Genomic DNA, 15,684 nt, shown 5'->3' on the forward strand with positions numbered 1-15,684 from the left:
GCAGAGCAGTGCTGATGCTCCTCATAAAGCTGTCGCTGCTGTGAAGGTTCTAGGTGACATCACAAATCCCTATGGTTACATACACAACAAAGCTGGGTTGTTGTTGTTTACACTCTGCAAGGCCTGTGGAAGTGAGTGACATCATAGCACTGTAGTTCTGAGGGTTCTAGATGGATGCAACAATCTCCTGTTGCTTCTATGAAGGCCATAATAGACGACATCACCAAACAGCTCCATAGTCACATACACAGCAAAGGAGAGATGTTGTTTACACCTAGTGATGTCAGTGGTATTGAGTGACATCACAGCACAGTGCTAAGGCTCCTGGGCCTGGACACAGCAGCGGCTGCAATATCTCAACGGAGAATACGTTTATATATATGTGTGTGTGTGCGCGTATATATATATATATATATATATATATATATATATATATATATATATTTCTCCGCCGAAATCACTTTTAAACCCATTTCCACCTTTTTTTCCCTTCTCTTCCTCTTACTTTTTTTTCACGTTTTTTTACGTTTTTCTCCTTTTCGCCTCTTTTCTGGGCGTATTATTCTTCTTTTTCTTCTTTTTTTTTGTCTAATGCATACCCCATCAGTGCAGCAATGCTTATTCAATACCGCCAGCAGATGGAGACACTGGGGGATAATTTTCTAAGGATTTATACTGATTTTTCCTGTCTGAATTTGTCGCACAGAAAGTTGCAGGCCAAATATGTGTGACATTTCTGCGACTTTAGCTTCTAGAGCATTTTTACAACATTATACATAGGTGCTGAATACATAAAAAGCGACTGTTCAGCGACAGACAAGTCGCATCGGCTGAAAGTAGGCCAGAATGTCAGTCCATGTTGGAGCAGGTTTAGATACAGTCTAAAGTATAGATCTCAAAGTCTGTGCACAGAATTTAGCAAGGGCCTCGCACCTTCTGATGCATCAGGTAGGTGCACAATAGCATAGCCTAACCCTCTGTACTTTGGTCTATATTGATGCGGGACATAGACAGCCAGCTGATGACCAATCCATTAGTGCAATGGATGGCTGGAAGCATTTGTCTTTGCCTTTGCAATACCACAGAAGCAATGCATGGTCAATGTACAGCAATGACACACCTGTGTGAACAGCCAGGAGACCCCCCCCCCCCCATGTTATGTTACATAGTTACATAGTTAGTACGGTCGAAAAAAGACATATGTCCATCACGTTCAACCAGGGAATTAAGGGGTAGGGGTGTGGCGCGATATTGGGGAAGGGATGAGATTTTATATTTCTTCATAAGCATTAATCTTATTTTGTCAATTAGGAACATTCAGCACCCACCCGCTATCAAGGCAGCTGCCTATCATGTCATGCCCTACCTGCACAGGTGTGCTGGCTACTCAAATGATCCAATTAAGGAGGCCATTTAGTCAGCAGCAGCAGAAGTCCTGTGCCTGGACGCTCCAACAGGGGCCAGACACAAGCAGAAGCAGAAGCAGCAGAAGCAGCAGCAGCACCACCTTTTGTTTTTTGGCTGCAGCAGCAGCAAGGCCCACAGGGCTGGCTAGCTGGCTAGCCAGCAAGCAGGTAGCAATGAAAGTAGGAATCTTTCTTTTTAACCCTGTAAGGGGGTGGTGCACTGTACCCGAAGATACTGCCATATCGGGTCAATGCATAGGGCGACGGAAGCAAGCTTCGAAATCGGCCCCCGTTCTCAAAAATCCATTTAATATATGGTCCCCAGATAGGGGACGTATCAGATATTAAACTGATAAGAACAGATACTACACTTGATCTTAGCCAAAAGGCCGAGAAGCGATAACCGTGAAAGGGGCGGGCCCAACAAGGTCCCCTTCATGGGCACTATCACTGCTTGCTGTCAGGGAGGCTGCCAGACAATTTTCCATGCACACTCTGGGCTGGGGGGCAGTCAACCACCAGTACACACAGCAGAACCTAAACCCATACCATTATTGCTAAGCAGCAAGACAGGGGCCCATTGCACTCCCACGGGGCCTTTTTAAATGCAATCCATAACCCGGATTTGCCAGGAACCCTTCTTACTCCTCCTACTTGCATGTGACACTGGGCTTAGGATCTGCATAGGAAACACACACACAAGCACACACCTACCTTTGTTGCCTGCAGATGCCTCCTTGGCTGTCCCCAAACGGTATCAAACCAACACCCACGGGAAGCTGTAAGCATAGAGGACATGCCTGCACCCCATTGGACTTACCTGTGTGGGTTAAATCCGGGTTATTTGACAACCTATGGCGGTGATGGTTCTGCTCAGGCAGAGCAGTGCTGATGCTCCTCATAAAGCTGTCGCTGCTGTGAAGGTTCTAGGTGACATCACAAATCCCTATGGTTACATACACAACAAAGCTGGGTTGTTGTTGTTTACACTCTGCAAGGCCTGTGGAAGTGAGTGACATCATAGCACTGTAGTTCTGAGGGTTCTAGATGGATGCAACAATCTCCTGTTGCTTCTATGAAGGCCATAATAGACGACATCACCAAACAGCTCCATAGTCACATACACAGCAAAGGAGAGATGTTGTTTACACCTAGTGATGTCAGTGGTATTGAGTGACATCACAGCACAGTGCTAAGGCTCCTGGGCCTGGACACAGCAGCGGCTGCAATATCTCAACGGAGAATACGTTTATATATATGTGTGTGTGTGCGCGTATATATATATATATATATATATATATATATATATATATATATATTTCTCCGCCGAAATCACTTTTAAACCCATTTCCACCTTTTTTTCCCTTCTCTTCCTCTTACTTTTTTTTCACGTTTTTTTACGTTTTTCTCCTTTTCGCCTCTTTTCTGGGCGTATTATTCTTCTTTTTCTTCTTTTTTTTTGTCTAATGCATACCCCATCAGTGCAGCAATGCTTATTCAATACCGCCAGCAGATGGAGACACTGGGGGATAATTTTCTAAGGATTTATACTGATTTTTCCTGTCTGAATTTGTCGCACAGAAAGTTGCAGGCCAAATATGTGTGACATTTCTGCGACTTTAGCTTCTAGAGCATTTTTACAACATTATACATAGGTGCTGAATACATAAAAAGCGACTGTTCAGCGACAGACAAGTCGCATCGGCTGAAAGTAGGCCAGAATGTCAGTCCATGTTGGAGCAGGTTTAGATACAGTCTAAAGTATAGATCTCAAAGTCTGTGCACAGAATTTAGCAAGGGCCTCGCACCTTCTGATGCATCAGGTAGGTGCACAATAGCATAGCCTAACCCTCTGTACTTTGGTCTATATTGATGCGGGACATAGACAGCCAGCTGATGACCAATCCATTAGTGCAATGGATGGCTGGAAGCATTTGTCTTTGCCTTTGCAATACCACAGAAGCAATGCATGGTCAATGTACAGCAATGACACACCTGTGTGAACAGCCAGGAGACCCCCCCCCCCCCATGTTATGTTACATAGTTACATAGTTAGTACGGTCGAAAAAAGACATATGTCCATCACGTTCAACCAGGGAATTAAGGGGTAGGGGTGTGGCGCGATATTGGGGAAGGGATGAGATTTTATATTTCTTCATAAGCATTAATCTTATTTTGTCAATTAGGAACATTCAGCACCCACCCGCTATCAAGGCAGCTGCCTATCATGTCATGCCCTACCTGCACAGGTGTGCTGGCTACTCAAATGATCCAATTAAGGAGGCCATTTAGTCAGCAGCAGCAGAAGTCCTGTGCCTGGACGCTCCAACAGGGGCCAGACACAAGCAGAAGCAGAAGCAGCAGAAGCAGCAGCAGCACCACCTTTTGTTTTTTGGCTGCAGCAGCAGCAAGGCCCACAGGGCTGGCTAGCTGGCTAGCCAGCAAGCAGGTAGCAATGAAAGTAGGAATCTTTCTTTTTAACCCTGTAAGGGGGTGGTGCACTGTACCCGAAGATACTGCCATATCGGGTCAATGCATAGGGCGACGGAAGCAAGCTTCGAAATCGGCCCCCGTTCTCAAAAATCCATTTAATATATGGTCCCCAGATAGGGGACGTATCAGATATTAAACTGATAAGAACAGATACTACACTTGATCTTAGCCAAAAGGCCGAGAAGCGATAACCGTGAAAGGGGCGGGCCCAACAAGGTCCCCTTCATGGGCACTATCACTGCTTGCTGTCAGGGAGGCTGCCAGACAATTTTCCATGCACACTCTGGGCTGGGGGGCAGTCAACCACCAGTACACACAGCAGAACCTAAACCCATACCATTATTGCTAAGCAGCAAGACAGGGGCCCATTGCACTCCCACGGGGCCTTTTTAAATGCAATCCATAACCCGGATTTGCCAGGAACCCTTCTTACTCCTCCTACTTGCATGTGACACTGGGCTTAGGATCTGCATAGGAAACACACACACAAGCACACACCTACCTTTGTTGCCTGCAGATGCCTCCTTGGCTGTCCCCAAACGGTATCAAACCAACACCCACGGGAAGCTGTAAGCATAGAGGACATGCCTGCACCCCATTGGACTTACCTGTGTGGGTTAAATCCGGGTTATTTGACAACCTATGGCGGTGATGGTTCTGCTCAGGCAGAGCAGTGCTGATGCTCCTCATAAAGCTGTCGCTGCTGTGAAGGTTCTAGGTGACATCACAAATCCCTATGGTTACATACACAACAAAGCTGGGTTGTTGTTGTTTACACTCTGCAAGGCCTGTGGAAGTGAGTGACATCATAGCACTGTAGTTCTGAGGGTTCTAGATGGATGCAACAATCTCCTGTTGCTTCTATGAAGGCCATAATAGACGACATCACCAAACAGCTCCATAGTCACATACACAGCAAAGGAGAGATGTTGTTTACACCTAGTGATGTCAGTGGTATTGAGTGACATCACAGCACAGTGCTAAGGCTCCTGGGCCTGGACACAGCAGCGGCTGCAATATCTCAACGGAGAATACGTTTATATATATGTGTGTGTGTGCGCGTATATATATATATATATATATATATATATATATATATATATATATATATTTCTCCGCCGAAATCACTTTTAAACCCATTTCCACCTTTTTTTCCCTTCTCTTCCTCTTACTTTTTTTTCACGTTTTTTTACGTTTTTCTCCTTTTCGCCTCTTTTCTGGGCGTATTATTCTTCTTTTTCTTCTTTTTTTTTGTCTAATGCATACCCCATCAGTGCAGCAATGCTTATTCAATACCGCCAGCAGATGGAGACACTGGGGGATAATTTTCTAAGGATTTATACTGATTTTTCCTGTCTGAATTTGTCGCACAGAAAGTTGCAGGCCAAATATGTGTGACATTTCTGCGACTTTAGCTTCTAGAGCATTTTTACAACATTATACATAGGTGCTGAATACATAAAAAGCGACTGTTCAGCGACAGACAAGTCGCATCGGCTGAAAGTAGGCCAGAATGTCAGTCCATGTTGGAGCAGGTTTAGATACAGTCTAAAGTATAGATCTCAAAGTCTGTGCACAGAATTTAGCAAGGGCCTCGCACCTTCTGATGCATCAGGTAGGTGCACAATAGCATAGCCTAACCCTCTGTACTTTGGTCTATATTGATGCGGGACATAGACAGCCAGCTGATGACCAATCCATTAGTGCAATGGATGGCTGGAAGCATTTGTCTTTGCCTTTGCAATACCACAGAAGCAATGCATGGTCAATGTACAGCAATGACACACCTGTGTGAACAGCCAGGAGACCCCCCCCCCCCATGTTATGTTACATAGTTACATAGTTAGTACGGTCGAAAAAAGACATATGTCCATCACGTTCAACCAGGGAATTAAGGGGTAGGGGTGTGGCGCGATATTGGGGAAGGGATGAGATTTTATATTTCTTCATAAGCATTAATCTTATTTTGTCAATTAGGAACATTCAGCACCCACCCGCTATCAAGGCAGCTGCCTATCATGTCATGCCCTACCTGCACAGGTGTGCTGGCTACTCAAATGATCCAATTAAGGAGGCCATTTAGTCAGCAGCAGCAGAAGTCCTGTGCCTGGACGCTCCAACAGGGGCCAGACACAAGCAGAAGCAGAAGCAGCAGAAGCAGCAGCAGCACCACCTTTTGTTTTTTGGCTGCAGCAGCAACAAGGCCCACAGGGCTGGCTAGCTGGCTAGCCAGCAAGCAGGTAGCAATGAAAGTAGGAATCTTTCTTTTTAACCCTGTAAGGGGGTGGTGCACTGTACCCGAAGATACTGCCATATCGGGTCAATGCATAGGGCGACGGAAGCAAGCTTCGAAATCGGCCCCCGTTCTCAAAAATCCATTTAATATATGGTCCCCAGATAGGGGACGTATCAGATATTAAACTGATAAGAACAGATACTACACTTGATCTTAGCCAAAAGGCCGAGAAGCGATAACCGTGAAAGGGGCGGGCCCAACAAGGTCCCCTTCATGGGCACTATCACTGCTTGCTGTCAGGGAGGCTGCCAGACAATTTTCCATGCACACTCTGGGCTGGGGGGCAGTCAACCACCAGTACACACAGCAGAACCTAAACCCATACCATTATTGCTAAGCAGCAAGACAGGGGCCCATTGCACTCCCACGGGGCCTTTTTAAATGCAATCCATAACCCGGATTTGCCAGGAACCCTTCTTACTCCTCCTACTTGCATGTGACACTGGGCTTAGGATCTGCATAGGAAACACACACACAAGCACACACCTACCTTTGTTGCCTGCAGATGCCTCCTTGGCTGTCCCCAAACGGTATCAAACCAACACCCACGGGAAGCTGTAAGCATAGAGGACATGCCTGCACCCCATTGGACTTACCTGTGTGGGTTAAATCCGGGTTATTTGACAACCTATGGCGGTGATGGTTCTGCTCAGGCAGAGCAGTGCTGATGCTCCTCATAAAGCTGTCGCTGCTGTGAAGGTTCTAGGTGACATCACAAATCCCTATGGTTACATACACAACAAAGCTGGGTTGTTGTTGTTTACACTCTGCAAGGCCTGTGGAAGTGAGTGACATCATAGCACTGTAGTTCTGAGGGTTCTAGATGGATGCAACAATCTCCTGTTGCTTCTATGAAGGCCATAATAGACGACATCACCAAACAGCTCCATAGTCACATACACAGCAAAGGAGAGATGTTGTTTACACCTAGTGATGTCAGTGGTATTGAGTGACATCACAGCACAGTGCTAAGGCTCCTGGGCCTGGACACAGCAGCGGCTGCAATATCTCAACGGAGAATACGTTTATATATATGTGTGTGTGTGCGCGTATATATATATATATATATATATATATATATATATATATATATATATATTTCTCCGCCGAAATCACTTTTAAACCCATTTCCACCTTTTTTTCCCTTCTCTTCCTCTTACTTTTTTTTCACGTTTTTTTACGTTTTTCTCCTTTTCGCCTCTTTTCTGGGCGTATTATTCTTCTTTTTCTTCTTTTTTTTTGTCTAATGCATACCCCATCAGTGCAGCAATGCTTATTCAATACCGCCAGCAGATGGAGACACTGGGGGATAATTTTCTAAGGATTTATACTGATTTTTCCTGTCTGAATTTGTCGCACAGAAAGTTGCAGGCCAAATATGTGTGACATTTCTGCGACTTTAGCTTCTAGAGCATTTTTACAACATTATACATAGGTGCTGAATACATAAAAAGCGACTGTTCAGCGACAGACAAGTCGCATCGGCTGAAAGTAGGCCAGAATGTCAGTCCATGTTGGAGCAGGTTTAGATACAGTCTAAAGTATAGATCTCAAAGTCTGTGCACAGAATTTAGCAAGGGCCTCGCACCTTCTGATGCATCAGGTAGGTGCACAATAGCATAGCCTAACCCTCTGTACTTTGGTCTATATTGATGCGGGACATAGACAGCCAGCTGATGACCAATCCATTAGTGCAATGGATGGCTGGAAGCATTTGTCTTTGCCTTTGCAATACCACAGAAGCAATGCATGGTCAATGTACAGCAATGACACACCTGTGTGAACAGCCAGGAGACCCCCCCCCCCCATGTTATGTTACATAGTTACATAGTTAGTACGGTCGAAAAAAGACATATGTCCATCACGTTCAACCAGGGAATTAAGGGGTAGGGGTGTGGCGCGATATTGGGGAAGGGATGAGATTTTATATTTCTTCATAAGCATTAATCTTATTTTGTCAATTAGGAACATTCAGCACCCACCCGCTATCAAGGCAGCTGCCTATCATGTCATGCCCTACCTGCACAGGTGTGCTGGCTACTCAAATGATCCAATTAAGGAGGCCATTTAGTCAGCAGCAGCAGAAGTCCTGTGCCTGGACGCTCCAACAGGGGCCAGACACAAGCAGAAGCAGAAGCAGCAGAAGCAGCAGCAGCACCACCTTTTGTTTTTTGGCTGCAGCAGCAGCAAGGCCCACAGGGCTGGCTAGCTGGCTAGCCAGCAAGCAGGTAGCAATGAAAGTAGGAATCTTTCTTTTTAACCCTGTAAGGGGGTGGTGCACTGTACCCGAAGATACTGCCATATCGGGTCAATGCATAGGGCGACGGAAGCAAGCTTCGAAATCGGCCCCCGTTCTCAAAAATCCATTTAATATATGGTCCCCAGATAGGGGACGTATCAGATATTAAACTGATAAGAACAGATACTACACTTGATCTTAGCCAAAAGGCCGAGAAGCGATAACCGTGAAAGGGGCGGGCCCAACAAGGTCCCCTTCATGGGCACTATCACTGCTTGCTGTCAGGGAGGCTGCCAGACAATTTTCCATGCACACTCTGGGCTGGGGGGCAGTCAACCACCAGTACACACAGCAGAACCTAAACCCATACCATTATTGCTAAGCAGCAAGACAGGGGCCCATTGCACTCCCACGGGGCCTTTTTAAATGCAATCCATAACCCGGATTTGCCAGGAACCCTTCTTACTCCTCCTACTTGCATGTGACACTGGGCTTAGGATCTGCATAGGAAACACACACACAAGCACACACCTACCTTTGTTGCCTGCAGATGCCTCCTTGGCTGTCCCCAAACGGTATCAAACCAACACCCACGGGAAGCTGTAAGCATAGAGGACATGCCTGCACCCCATTGGACTTACCTGTGTGGGTTAAATCCGGGTTATTTGACAACCTATGGCGGTGATGGTTCTGCTCAGGCAGAGCAGTGCTGATGCTCCTCATAAAGCTGTCGCTGCTGTGAAGGTTCTAGGTGACATCACAAATCCCTATGGTTACATACACAACAAAGCTGGGTTGTTGTTGTTTACACTCTGCAAGGCCTGTGGAAGTGAGTGACATCATAGCACTGTAGTTCTGAGGGTTCTAGATGGATGCAACAATCTCCTGTTGCTTCTATGAAGGCCATAATAGACGACATCACCAAACAGCTCCATAGTCACATACACAGCAAAGGAGAGATGTTGTTTACACCTAGTGATGTCAGTGGTATTGAGTGACATCACAGCACAGTGCTAAGGCTCCTGGGCCTGGACACAGCAGCGGCTGCAATATCTCAACGGAGAATACGTTTATATATATGTGTGTGTGTGCGCGTATATATATATATATATATATATATATATATATATATATATTTCTCCGCCGAAATCACTTTTAAACCCATTTCCACCTTTTTTTCCCTTCTCTTCCTCTTACTTTTTTTTCACGTTTTTTTACGTTTTTCTCCTTTTCGCCTCTTTTCTGGGCGTATTATTCTTCTTTTTCTTCTTTTTTTTTGTCTAATGCATACCCCATCAGTGCAGCAATGCTTATTCAATACCGCCAGCAGATGGAGACACTGGGGGATAATTTTCTAAGGATTTATACTGATTTTTCCTGTCTGAATTTGTCGCACAGAAAGTTGCAGGCCAAATATGTGTGACATTTCTGCGACTTTAGCTTCTAGAGCATTTTTACAACATTATACATAGGTGCTGAATACATAAAAAGCGACTGTTCAGCGACAGACAAGTCGCATCGGCTGAAAGTAGGCCAGAATGTCAGTCCATGTTGGAGCAGGTTTAGATACAGTCTAAAGTATAGATCTCAAAGTCTGTGCACAGAATTTAGCAAGGGCCTCGCACCTTCTGATGCATCAGGTAGGTGCACAATAGCATAGCCTAACCCTCTGTACTTTGGTCTATATTGATGCGGGACATAGACAGCCAGCTGATGACCAATCCATTAGTGCAATGGATGGCTGGAAGCATTTGTCTTTGCCTTTGCAATACCACAGAAGCAATGCATGGTCAATGTACAGCAATGACACACCTGTGTGAACAGCCAGGAGACCCCCCCCCCCCATGTTATGTTACATAGTTACATAGTTAGTACGGTCGAAAAAAGACATATGTCCATCACGTTCAACCAGGGAATTAAGGGGTAGGGGTGTGGCGCGATATTGGGGAAGGGATGAGATTTTATATTTCTTCATAAGCATTAATCTTATTTTGTCAATTAGGAACATTCAGCACCCACCCGCTATCAAGGCAGCTGCCTATCATGTCATGCCCTACCTGCACAGGTGTGCTGGCTACTCAAATGATCCAATTAAGGAGGCCATTTAGTCAGCAGCAGCAGAAGTCCTGTGCCTGGACGCTCCAACAGGGGCCAGACACAAGCAGAAGCAGAAGCAGCAGAAGCAGCAGCAGCACCACCTTTTGTTTTTTGGCTGCAGCAGCAGCAAGGCCCACAGGGCTGGCTAGCTGGCTAGCCAGCAAGCAGGTAGCAATGAAAGTAGGAATCTTTCTTTTTAACCCTGTAAGGGGGTGGTGCACTGTACCCGAAGATACTGCCATATCGGGTCAATGCATAGGGCGACGGAAGCAAGCTTCGAAATCGGCCCCCGTTCTCAAAAATCCATTTAATATATGGTCCCCAGATAGGGGACGTATCAGATATTAAACTGATAAGAACAGATACTACACTTGATCTTAGCCAAAAGGCCGAGAAGCGATAACCGTGAAAGGGGCGGGCCCAACAAGGTCCCCTTCATGGGCACTATCACTGCTTGCTGTCAGGGAGGCTGCCAGACAATTTTCCATGCACACTCTGGGCTGGGGGGCAGTCAACCACCAGTACACACAGCAGAACCTAAACCCATACCATTATTGCTAAGCAGCAAGACAGGGGCCCATTGCACTCCCACGGGGCCTTTTTAAATGCAATCCATAACCCGGATTTGCCAGGAACCCTTCTTACTCCTCCTACTTGCATGTGACACTGGGCTTAGGATCTGCATAGGAAACACACACACAAGCACACACCTACCTTTGTTGCCTGCAGATGCCTCCTTGGCTGTCCCCAAACGGTATCAAACCAACACCCACGGGAAGCTGTAAGCATAGAGGACATGCCTGCACCCCATTGGACTTACCTGTGTGGGTTAAATCCGGGTTATTTGACAACCTATGGCGGTGATGGTTCTGCTCAGGCAGAGCAGTGCTGATGCTCCTCATAAAGCTGTCGCTGCTGTGAAGGTTCTAGGTGACATCACAAATCCCTATGGTTACATACACAACAAAGCTGGGTTGTTGTTGTTTACACTCTGCAAGGCCTGTGGAAGTGAGTGACATCATAGCACTGTAGTTCTGAGGGTTCTAGATGGATGCAACAATCTCCTGTTGCTTCTATGAAGGCCATAATAGACGACATCACCAAACAGCTCCATAGTCACATACACAGCAAAGGAGAGATGTTGTTTACACCTAGTGATGTCAGTGGTATTGAGTGACATCACAGCACAGTGCTAAGGCTCCTGGGCCTGGACACAGCAGCGGCTGCAATATCTCAACGGAGAATACGTTTATATATATGTGTGTGTGTGCGCGTATATATATATATATATATATATATATATATATATATATATATATTTCTCCGCCGAAATCACTTTTAAACCCATTTCCACCTTTTTTTCCCTTCTCTTCCTCTTACTTTTTTTTCACGTTTTTTTACGTTTTTCTCCTTTTCGCCTCTTTTCTGGGCGTATTATTCTTCTTTTTCTTCTTTTTTTTTGTCTAATGCATACCCCATCAGTGCAGCAATGCTTATTCAATACCGCCAGCAGATGGAGACACTGGGGGATAATTTTCTAAGGATTTATACTGATTTTTCCTGTCTGAATTTGTCGCACAGAAAGTTGCAGGCCAAATATGTGTGACATTTCTGCGACTTTAGCTTCTAGAGCATTTTTACAACATTATACATAGGTGCTGAATACATAAAAAGCGACTGTTCAGCGACAGACAAGTCGCATCGGCTGAAAGTAGGCCAGAATGTCAGTCCATGTTGGAGCAGGTTTAGATACAGTCTAAAGTATAGATCTCAAAGTCTGTGCACAGAATTTAGCAAGGGCCTCGCACCTTCTGATGCATCAGGTAGGTGCACAATAGCATAGCCTAACCCTCTGTACTTTGGTCTATATTGATGCGGGACATAGACAGCCAGCTGATGACCAATCCATTAGTGCAATGGATGGCTGGAAGCATTTGTCTTTGCCTTTGCAATACCACAGAAGCAATGCATGGTCAATGTACAGCAATGACACACCTGTGTGAACAGCCAGGAGACCCCCCCCCCCCCATGTTATGTTACATAGTTACATAGTTAGTACGGTCGAAAAAAGACATATGTCCATCACGTTCAACCAGGGAATTAAGGGGTAGGGGTGTGGCGCGATATTGGGGAAGGGATGAGATTTTATATTTCTTCATAAGCATTAATCTTATTTTGTCAATTAGGAACATTCAGCACCCACCCGCTATCAAGGCAGCTGCCTATCATGTCATGCCCTACCTGCACAGGTGTGCTGGCTACTCAAATGATCCAATTAAGGAGGCCATTTAGTCAGCAGCAGCAGAAGTCCTGTGCCTGGACGCTCCAACAGGGGCCAGACACAAGCAGAAGCAGAAGCAGCAGAAGCAGCAGCAGCACCACCTTTTGTTTTTTGGCTGCAGCAGCAGCAAGGCCCACAGGGCTGGCTAGCTGGCTAGCCAGCAAGCAGGTAGCAATGAAAGTAGGAATCTTTCTTTTTAACCCTGTAAGGGGGTGGTGCACTGTACCCGAAGATACTGCCATATCGGGTCAATGCATAGGGCGACGGAAGCAAGCTTCGAAATCGGCCCCCGTTCTCAAAAATCCATTTAATATATGGTCCCCAGATAGGGGACGTATCAGATATTAAACTGATAAGAACAGATTTTTTTTTTTTTTTTTTTTTTTATCTAAAGCCGAGGAACGTGCTTTCGATTCACCCAAAGTGCAAGAAAAAGTGCAAACGTGTTACACTAAAAAAAACGTGCACAAAGGATGCGGTCTATCGCAAGCCCTTCTCCGATAGGAGAGAGGCCCCCCAACAAACCTTACCCTTCGCCTCCGGACCAAAAGGTACCTGCGAGGTTCCAGGTTCGATGTCCCTTTTCGCCGAAGCTACTAGGAGACCACAAATGCTCCCGGCATCCCCCTTGGCGTTAGCCAAGGTATCTGCCCGCAGAGCCGGTTACGGTAGGTACCCTGCGAAGCAGGAGTACCCGGGGTGTTTGCAGGGAGGTGCGGAACCTAATGGCCACACACACCTCCCCTAGACCGCCAGGAGGGACACCCAGAAGGGCTACCGCATCCTGACAAATCCTGTGAACACACAACACGCAAAAAGTGACACAGTGAGACAAAAAATAAATAAATAAGTGAATGTGTGCAGATATACTGCCCGGACATCCGGCCGGATCTATAAAAATTTCTCTGATCCTAGCCAGAAGGCCGGGAATCAAGAGGTGAGTGCCACAAGGTGAAGAGATTATGGTGCCCGTGCTTCAACTCAGTGAGCCTATTCTCCCAGTGAGTTTCGGCACCTCGGGGTCACCACTCCCCGAGGCACAAAAGTACCTCGGCTCTAGACCCTCTCAGCCTCATGGCGAGACCCGGAGGGAACAGGTCACATCGGGGCAGCCGTCGAGCTGATTCCTCAGAACCAGCCCCGGAAAGCCCTGGTACACCTGCATCCTCCATGCAGCACCCATCCCCACCAGCATGAAAACTGATAAGAACAGATACTACACTTGATCTTAGCCAAAAGGCCGAGAAGCGATAACCGTGAAAGGGGCGGGCCCAACAAGGTCCCCTTCATGGGCACTATCACTGCTTGCTGTCAGGGAGGCTGCCAGACAATTTTCCATGCACACTCTGGGCTGGGGGGCAGTCAACCACCAGTACACACAGCAGAACCTAAACCCATACCATTATTGCTAAGCAGCAAGACAGGGGCCCATTGCACTCCCACGGGGCCTTTTTAAATGCAATCCATAACCCGGATTTGCCAGGAACCCTTCTTACTCCTCCTACTTGCATGTGACACTGGGCTTAGGATCTGCATAGGAAACACACACACAAGCACACACCTACCTTTGTTGCCTGCAGATGCCTCCTTGGCTGTCCCCAAACGGTATCAAACCAACACCCACGGGAAGCTGTAAGCATAGAGGACATGCCTGCACCCCATTGGACTTACCTGTGTGGGTTAAATCCGGGTTATTTGACAACCTATGGCGGTGATGGTTCTGCTCAGGCAGAGCAGTGCTGATGCTCCTCATAAAGCTGTCGCTGCTGTGAAGGTTCTAGGTGACATCACAAATCCCTATGGTTACATACACAACAAAGCTGGGTTGTTGTTGTTTACACTCTGCAAGGCCTGTGGAAGTGAGTGACATCATAGCACTGTAGTTCTGAGGGTTCTAGATGGATGCAACAATCTCCTGTTGCTTCTATGAAGGCCATAATAGACGACATCACCAAACAGCTCCATAGTCACATACACAGCAAAGGAGAGATGTTGTTTACACCTAGTGATGTCAGTGGTATTGAGTGACATCACAGCACAGTGCTAAGGCTCCTGGGCCTGGACACAGCAGCGGCTGCAATATCTCAACGGAGAATACGTTTATATATATGTGTGTGTGTGCGCGTATATATATATATATATATATATATATATATATATATATATATATATTTCTCCGCCGAAATCACTTTTAAACCCATTTCCACCTTTTTTTCCCTTCTCTTCCTCTTACTTTTTTTTCACGTTTTTTTACGTTTTTCTCCTTTTCGCCTCTTTTCTGGGCGTATTATTCTTCTTTTTCTTCTTTTTTTTTGTCTAATGCATACCCCATCAGTGCAGCAATGCTTATTCAATACCGCCAGCAGATGGAGACACTGGGGGATAATTTTCTAAGGATTTATACTGATTTTTCCTGTCTGAATTTGTCGCACAGAAAGTTGCAGGCCAAATATGTGTGACATTTCTGCGACTTTAGCTTCTAGAGCATTTTTACAACATTATACATAGGTGCTGAATACATAAAAAGCGACTGTTCAGCGACAGACAAGTCGCATCGGCTGAAAGTAGGCCAGAATGTCAGTCCATGTTGGAGCAGGTTTAGATACAGTCTAAAGTATAGATCTCAAAGTCTGTGCACAGAATTTAGCAAGGGCCTCGCACCTTCTGATGCATCAGGTAGGTGCACAATAGCATAGCCTAACCCTCTGTACTTTGGTCTATATTGATGCGGGACATAGACAGCCAGCTGATGACCAATCCATTAGTGCAATGGATGGCTGGAAGCATTTGTCTTTGCCTTTGCAATACCACAGAAGCAATGCATGGTCAATGTACAGCAATGACACACCTGTGTGAACAGCCAGGAGACCCC

At 46.0% G+C, this 15,684-nt stretch overlaps 6 non-coding genes and 1 pseudogene across 6 annotated transcripts; all 7 read right to left on the reverse strand.

The window, feature by feature from the left end:
• Positions 1-1,616: 1,616 nt before the first annotated feature.
• LOC130321355 (U2 spliceosomal RNA) lies at positions 1,617-1,807 on the reverse strand. Its single transcript, XR_008867092.1, has one exon. It is a non-coding gene; the product is annotated as a U2 spliceosomal RNA (small nuclear RNA).
• Positions 1,808-3,897: 2,090 nt separating this feature from the next.
• LOC130321356 (U2 spliceosomal RNA) lies at positions 3,898-4,088 on the reverse strand. Its single transcript, XR_008867093.1, has one exon. It is a non-coding gene; the product is annotated as a U2 spliceosomal RNA (small nuclear RNA).
• A 2,093-nt stretch (positions 4,089-6,181) lies between these two features.
• Positions 6,182-6,372, reverse strand: LOC130321358 (U2 spliceosomal RNA). The gene has a single exon (XR_008867095.1). It is a non-coding gene; the product is annotated as a U2 spliceosomal RNA (small nuclear RNA).
• Positions 6,373-8,465: 2,093 nt separating this feature from the next.
• Positions 8,466-8,656, reverse strand: LOC130321359 (U2 spliceosomal RNA). Its single transcript, XR_008867096.1, has one exon. It is a non-coding gene; the product is annotated as a U2 spliceosomal RNA (small nuclear RNA).
• Positions 8,657-10,741: 2,085 nt separating this feature from the next.
• On the reverse strand, positions 10,742-10,932 carry LOC130321360 (U2 spliceosomal RNA). Its single transcript, XR_008867097.1, has one exon. It is a non-coding gene; the product is annotated as a U2 spliceosomal RNA (small nuclear RNA).
• A 2,090-nt stretch (positions 10,933-13,022) lies between these two features.
• On the reverse strand, positions 13,023-13,211 carry LOC130321362 (U2 spliceosomal RNA). The gene has a single exon (XR_008867099.1). It is a non-coding gene; the product is annotated as a U2 spliceosomal RNA (small nuclear RNA).
• A 693-nt stretch (positions 13,212-13,904) lies between these two features.
• LOC130321365 (U2 spliceosomal RNA) lies at positions 13,905-14,064 on the reverse strand (annotated as a pseudogene).
• Positions 14,065-15,684: the final 1,620 nt, after the last annotated feature.

Source organism: Hyla sarda, unplaced genomic scaffold, assembly GCF_029499605.1.
Source record: "Hyla sarda isolate aHylSar1 unplaced genomic scaffold, aHylSar1.hap1 scaffold_2258, whole genome shotgun sequence".
NCBI lineage: Eukaryota > Metazoa > Chordata > Amphibia > Anura > Hylidae > Hyla > Hyla sarda.